Raw genomic sequence first — 7,439 nt, forward strand, 5'->3', positions numbered from 1 at the left:
TCAGGCTCTAGTAAATATGACTGTTTGCCTGAGACGATAAAGAAATAAATAAGTGAAATGTCAGCATGCAACCCTCAAGTAACGCTTGTGGATTGTGTTCAATCAGCCATGTATAAAAATGCTGTTTATAACAGAAGAGCGGGCTGGCACATGCTCTAAAAGAGGCAATTAAAAGAACTTAGCTCAAATATTAAATTATCAGGGTATTACTATAAATAAATTTCCATTGCAACAATATGCCTCACATAAATTGTTTAACCTAGAAAGTTTTTCAGGCTCCTTAGCAAAAGCTAGGGCTCCGAGAAAGATCCCTGCCTCTCAAGCTAAAAAGGGTCTGTGACATTTCACAGTGTTTGATGGAGTCCTGACTTACGACCAGTGTTGGGTGTAACGCGTTACTGTAATTAAATTACTTAACCACTGAAAAAAGTAAAGTAAGGGAATATTGTTCATTTTTAGGTAATTTAATTACAGTTACTTATAAAGTATTTGCGTAAAAATTTCAACAGTTCTAAAATCAATATTGAATTTGAAATCTATAAATTTATCGTCTAAAGGTAAAACTGAATGCAGCGTCTTTAACCTTCTGCGCACCGGCGCATTCGCCTGCAGTTTTTCCTGATGACAGAGAAAAGTACCTAAAATATTCAGATACAGATAAGACTAAGACATCAATCGAATCTGCAAACAGTCTATTTTTATTTATGTACACTAGGGCTGCACGATAAATCGCATGTGATATTTAACGCGCATCTTGTCAGAAAGCCGGTTCTTTAATCAGCGTACACTGACAATAACAACAAAACCTTCGTAAAATAAACAAAACAGGGAGCGCTTTCTGCTGTTTTGGTCTCCGTGAACTTCTTTCTGAAACGCGTCACAAAAAAAAACGAAACTCGGCAAATACTTGACACACAGACGTGAGAAATATGTCTATAGAAAACTTAGTGTCTACTTTTAAATGAACCAATTCAAATCGAAAACGAATATTCTCTGATTATGTAATCCGTATGAAACTAAAGCGATATACAGTCTTTCCCGTCTCTGAGCTCATTATCTGCAGCCATATCTGAGCGCAAACACCTAGTAACCTAAATAGAAAAAATAGATTAAAAAATCAAGATTCATCTGTTTTTTATTGTTTTTGGAAGAAGACTCTAGGAATAAGCTGGAATTTACCTCAGAAGAACAGCGCGATCTGACGCGGCTTTATTCAGTGGAGGAGATCATTTCTGTAATTTATTACATTAGTTAACGTGTTATTTTTTTATATAAACTTGTACGCATTTTACTATTTGGCCTTTTCCTAAACTATCTGGCCAAACTGAAATGTGTGAAAGAGAGTAAAATATGCTGAAATATGATATGCATTCATATATAGGATATAGGCAACTTATTACATATAGGCTTAAATGTCATACAAAACGAGGATGTAAATATTTTTATTTGCTATAATAAGATATAGAAATAAAGTAATGGGAATGTTTACACTGCAGCATGATGAATGTTACGGTCTAGGAATGTTTAGATCAGTGTTTACTGATCTACTATCAGATGTCAATGTTTATAGTTTGCTAAGCACTAAGAATTTAGTTTATAAAATATCAGATTGTTGTTTATGAACTATGTGTCCGTTTGCATGTAATACAGACGAAGCATATGTGCATGAATGACAGTACAAAGTCATGTTGTTTTTTGTTAGGACTGACAAAATTAGTATAAGTGACTGCTAATGTTGTATACATGTACATAGAGCTATGTCAGTGTGTATGAAATATGGTACTCATTGCTTTGAAAAGTTTAATGCTTACAGCTTGATACATGTACCCCTGGTTTCACAGACAAGGTTTAAGCCTATCCCAGACTAAAATACATTTCTGAGCTGTTTTAACTGAAAGAAACTTGCACTGACATACCTTAAAATATGTCAGTGCCATTTTTTTATCTCAAGATGCACCAGTAATGTTTTCTTCTAAGGCACGTTTATAAAAGATACTTACAACTTGTTTAACTTTTCTTAAGCTTTTTTTTTTTGTTATTCAGATATTTTGTATTTCTGTTTGTTAACCAAAGAAGGTTAAATTTTTTATTAAAATGCTTAAGTATTACAGTTGTTTTAAAAAGTTTAATGCTTACAGCTTGATACATGTACCCCTGGTTTCACAGGCAAGGTTTAAGCCTATTCCAGACTAAAATACATTTCTGAGCTGTTTTAACTGAAAGAAACTTGCACTGACATACCTTAAAATATGTCAGTGCCATTTTTTTATCTCAAGATGCACCAGTAATGTTTTCTTCTAAGGCACATTTATAAAAGTTACTTAAAAGTTTACTTTTCATGAGCTTTTTTGTTATTCAGATATTTTGCAGAGTAATTCGTTAACCAAAGAAAGTTAAATTTTTTATTAAAATGTAAGTATTACAGTTGCTTTAAAGCTAAAAGGCTAAACTATTCCATGTTTAACTCAAACTGAAAGAATTAAGAGTTTCATTTCTATGCATCAAAGTTTATAGGGATTTCATGAAGTAATTAACAATTTGAATAATTAAGTTACTTATTGAGTAATTAAGTTACTTTTCAGAGAGAGTAATTTAAATAGAGAAAAGTCATTTAAATACAATATTGATGATGTAATTAGTAATTAATTACTTTTCAAAAGTAACTTACACAACACTGCTTACGACAAAGAAGTTTTTGGGAGCTAAAGGTGAAGTGTGTCGTTTTTGTGCCACTAGTGTCTCCATGGAATTGCAAAAACTATGTTTGTTTTCGAATAGGTTTTTCCGAACACTTCCCCCTCTCCATCTACCACTGGTCAAACAAAGTCCCGAACCCAAACTAACAATGTTGCTGTGCTGGTCAAGATGTTCAAACACAAAGATCAATGTTTATGACCACAGAGTCACAATACTTACACTTTTCAGTGGAAACAAACCAAAAAATTGCTTATTTTTAGTGCAAATTAAAGTGAAACAGGACAAAGTATTGTACAAAGTACAGACTTCTCTTTGGTGATGTATGCTGGACATCTCCATTAATTTGATCAGCTTAAGCACCTTTCTAATTGACTGCAAACTTGCATTAGGGCTGTCAAATGGCGCTTTTCCACTGCATGGTACGGCACGGTACGGCACGGTACGGTTCACTTTTTGGGGGTTTTCCACTGGGTACAGTACCTGGTACTTTTTTTACGCAACTGTTTTGAACGAGCGCACCTTTTTTTAACAACCAAAAAGTTTTGTTGTCTGTTGCGGAAGTACAGACGTTCCTCTCGTTGATAGCAGAGGAGCGGATCCAGCGAGAGCTTGATGGGGCGACGCGGAATGAAAACGTTTTTTTTAGAAGTCGTGATAGTAGAGGCGGCGCAACTATAATGTCATGTGAATAATCCCGCCCACTCTAAAGCGGTACTGAACTGCAGTGGAAACGCAAACCGTGCCGAGCCGAACCGTGCCGTGCCGTATTGAGCCGTGCCGAGTCGTACTACGCAGTGGAAAAGCGCCAAAAATGGCTGAAAAACTAAATTCGAATTTTGTACTTAAATATTATCAAAATTCGAATTATATTTAACACTTACATCGCATCTCGTTCGCCGCTGATAAGGCAGCCTCCTTAACGCACACCTAAAATTCGAATGCAACGTTTTTGCATTCGAATGTGGATTTTTATTTGAAATTCGACGAATATTCGAAATTCGATTTTTTTTTTGACAGCCCTAACTTGCATTCATATATGCTTCCATCCAATCAACAACCAATGGACAGAACCAAGTCCAAACCCATTTTTCCCACAATAGGCCTAATCCATTTACAATACGGAAGAAAAGATCTCCCACCATTTCTGTTTCATTGCGACTTAATGTTTTGGTCAATCTAAATCATGCATTGTGATGGCAAATTGAATGTATGAATGCAACAAATCTTCCTCTCCAACAGTCTGCCTTTCACACACACAGATAAAACCATGTCACTGCCTGGTGGCACCTGCCAATGTTTCTAAAACAACACTGGATGAGAGGCTATAAACACTATTAATTTTTTACCCAACATAGGCAGGTTACAATGTAAGCAGTACTGTCAGAAGGGAAGCCGGTGCAAGAGAGCAGAATCTGCCATTGTAGTAACACAGTTCACATTGATGTGAACATAATGCAAAACCAAACACGCCTAAATAAAATACCGGATCACAATGCAAAGCTCAACAAACCATGTGTACAAATGCTCTGCATGAGTCACCCTGTTCCACCTTTACATGTTTGCAGTGTGATGGAGACAGAGGGGTTTATGACAAATCATTCTGATGACAAATCGGGCTTTGGTCTAAGGTCTGTTATCCAAGGGAGCAAACATCTGCATTGAGTGCCATTCATGAGCCAACTATAAGCCGATGACAGATCACACACACCTGACAATACATTTAAGCTGCTATACAGCAGATGTCACCGAAATTAGCTGATTAAAGTTGGCACGAAGTCCTCCCTCACTCACGAAACATTAGCAATATTGCACTTGTGCTGCCTTGAAGATTGATGCACACGGTTGACCTGCTCCTGCCCCAACAAAGGACGTCCTTTCGTCCGAGACTCGTAGGACGCTATTAATTTAAATCATTTCACTCCCTTTTATCCTAGCTGCCTGTTTCCTCTTCATCTGCTCTTTTTCTTCGTCCTAAAGAGCCTCGCAGTCATCTCCAGTTTCAGTCCCGAGTCGAGGGATAGTGGGCACTGTGTGAGCTGTCAGATGGCTGCTCATGCTGCAAAGGTCAGCAATACAGAGAACCTCCTGGATCTTTATCAGGACTCATTTATGATCACTTAGAACAAAGAATCTGTCGAGCAGAAAAAGATCCAGGCTGCTAGACTCTCTGCATCTGGACTCCAGGGTCCTCACAGCCAGCATCCACCCTAGTTTCACAATCACCTGACGTCATTCTGGTATAGGAGGCCAGCTCTAGAAAGAGGAATCCGGTGGGGATGGACATTGGCTTACTGCTGCACATATGTTGAGAGGTAATGAAAACTAATTCTATGAATAACACTAACAGTGCATTTTAGGGGAAAGGCCTTATAGAAATAGCAACAACGAAGAATAAACTTCCCATTCTATAAAAAAATAAATAAAAATTTCAAGGTTTTGCATCCCTCTCAGCACATATTCTACTGCTCCTAGTGGCTTAGACTGAAGCATCAGCACTCTGTGCAGAAAAATAAATCTTAAGTTTAATGCATTACCAGCAGCAAGCGCAGTAAAGCTTCCAAGATCTGTGGCAAAAAGCTCACTAGAATATTTCCTGTAATGATACACATTTCAGATCTGCACTCTTCCAATCTGCCTCTAGCCTCTATGTATACTGACGTAATCAAAGATGCATTTATTAATGCATGTACAAGATAATCTACTCACTTAAGGACATTTTTATATGATAGTCATCCACAATCTACTGCTAAAGTAGCATAAGAGACATAAAGACATGATTTTGGAATGTCTTGACCACCTCACTAGCATTTTTTACTTACAAAAAAAGTGGCTTTGGTTGCCACCAAAAAGTGGCTTTTAGAACATTCTATAGGAGATACAATTTAAAAGAATTTTTTTCAATTTAAGTACATTTTAAAATATAATTTTTCCTGTAATGGCAAAGCTGAGTTTTCAGCAGTCATTACTCCAGTCTTCAGTGTCACATGATCCTTCAAAAATCATTCTTGAAAACTGTTCTGTCACTTAATACTTTCATTTTTTTTTTCAGGTACAATTCATGTACTTTTATTTATTTATTTATTTTATGTTGAATTGTTTTAGTGTTTAAATGCTGAAAGACTATAAATATTTAATGGCAGGTTTCATTGTGACAGCATACCCGATGTAATGTGACAATACGTCTGTACGGAGACTGACTTTCTGAAATAAAGCCTGCAAAATAAATATTCACTGAAGTAAAAGGTACCTGCTAGCAGATACACAAACTCAGACAAGCTGGACAAAAATTGTGTGAAAATAGGCCTCCACTCCACTCTATGGGCACCAAGACTGGCACTAAACACACAGCTGTCATGGCAAAGGGTGGAGCCTGAACATATCAGTGTGTGTGAGTGTGAGTGAGTGAGTGAGTGTTACTGCAGAACACACTCCACCAGGTACGATGAGGAAAAACACCAATAATGAGTTAGATCCAGCGATGCTGGAAACCTAAAAGGCTTATACCAAATGAAACATCTCAACCACCCTCAAGAGCCGGAATAACAGCAGATGTATACAGATAAATGGAGATGCATCTCATCCTCTCTTTGACAGACTAATTAATTTCACCTCATTATTCCAGATTCCTTATTCATGCCGCAATACCTACTGCAAAACCTTACAAATCAGCATCTTCAAAAGATTCCATCACTCGCTTCAGTATTTTAGTATCGAATATAACGGGTTTTTTTACTGAAATCAATGGAGCAACCCTCGTCTTCAGACATTGAAGGCACTGCACAGCTGTCTGAATTTCAGGGCTGTTCCCTGGATTTTCCTCAGTGTATCCCTAGATAATGAGCTAATAATACGCCGCCAGCGTCAAATACACAAGCCATGCTTGTGATCCGCTCATTAATATCTTTATTTCAGAAAGAGGTCGCATGCAGCAGCGAGTATAAATAAAGAGTAAGCGCTTACTGTCGCAAACCAGCCGACGGTTCTGCGGCTTCTGTCTTGTCCGAAGGAAACGGCAACAATGGAAAAAAGCCACTGATGTGTTGCGCAAATCCAGCGACAGAATCCCAGTTCCTCTTCCACCTAGATCGGGTTTTCGCTGCCCGTGCCGATCGCTTATATTTGATGATGATGATGGTGGTGGTGGTGAGACGAGCAAGCCTCCCGTTTCTCTCCCGCTTCCATTCCCGTTCTGAGCTGCGGACCGATGCGCGTTCCTCCTGGTGTCTCCGTTTCCTGTCCAGCCCCGAAATCCATGTGATTGCGCCCTACCCGTTGTGACGTCATGCACGGCATGGAAATACGACTCGCTTGCGTTTTTTACAGTCTATGGTTTTGACACAAAGGTTCTCCCACTGAAATTTTAGCTTATGTACCAAGTGTGCCAATTGTGCATTGAAATGCATTAGGCCGCACTTACTAGGCTATATAGGACATTTTCGGGGCGCGATATAAATATTTATCTCGCTTAGTAATGTTTCTGCGTCCCTGGCTATCTTAAACGTGTTTTAAACTAACGTTTTTATGACATGATTATGATATTTAAATCTTTAGTTCAGGGGTAAATAATACAAACTTTTTTTCAATATTCTACTGTGAAATTAATAAGTGCTACTGTTGCTTCTGTATGAAAAATGGAACGTGTAGGCATACACTACCGTTCAAAAGCTGGGTCAGTAAGATTGTTTTTGTTATTAAACACTCCAGTTCAAACATTTATTTATAATGTTACTATATATATATAT

At 37.8% G+C, this 7,439-nt stretch overlaps 1 protein-coding gene across 3 annotated transcripts in view; it reads right to left on the reverse strand.

The window, feature by feature from the left end:
- Positions 1-6,958, reverse strand: part of raph1a (Ras association (RalGDS/AF-6) and pleckstrin homology domains 1a) — a 75,963-nt gene extending 69,005 nt beyond the window's left edge. For 2 of the 3 annotated variants that reach the window (XM_016568969.1, XM_016568968.1), the window contains exon 1: positions 6,658-6,957. The gene's annotated coding sequence lies outside the window, so the exon portion shown is untranslated. Of the gene's footprint in view, positions 1-6,657 lie in introns of all 3 variants that reach the window. The other variant, XM_016568970.1, reaches the window with a different exon arrangement.
- Between the last annotated feature and the right edge of the window lie 481 nt (positions 6,959-7,439).

Source organism: Sinocyclocheilus rhinocerous, unplaced genomic scaffold (assembly GCF_001515625.1).
Source record: "Sinocyclocheilus rhinocerous isolate Xijiao unplaced genomic scaffold, SAMN03320098_v1.1 scaffold1252, whole genome shotgun sequence".
In the NCBI taxonomy this organism is placed as follows: Eukaryota; Metazoa; Chordata; class Actinopteri; order Cypriniformes; family Cyprinidae; genus Sinocyclocheilus; species Sinocyclocheilus rhinocerous.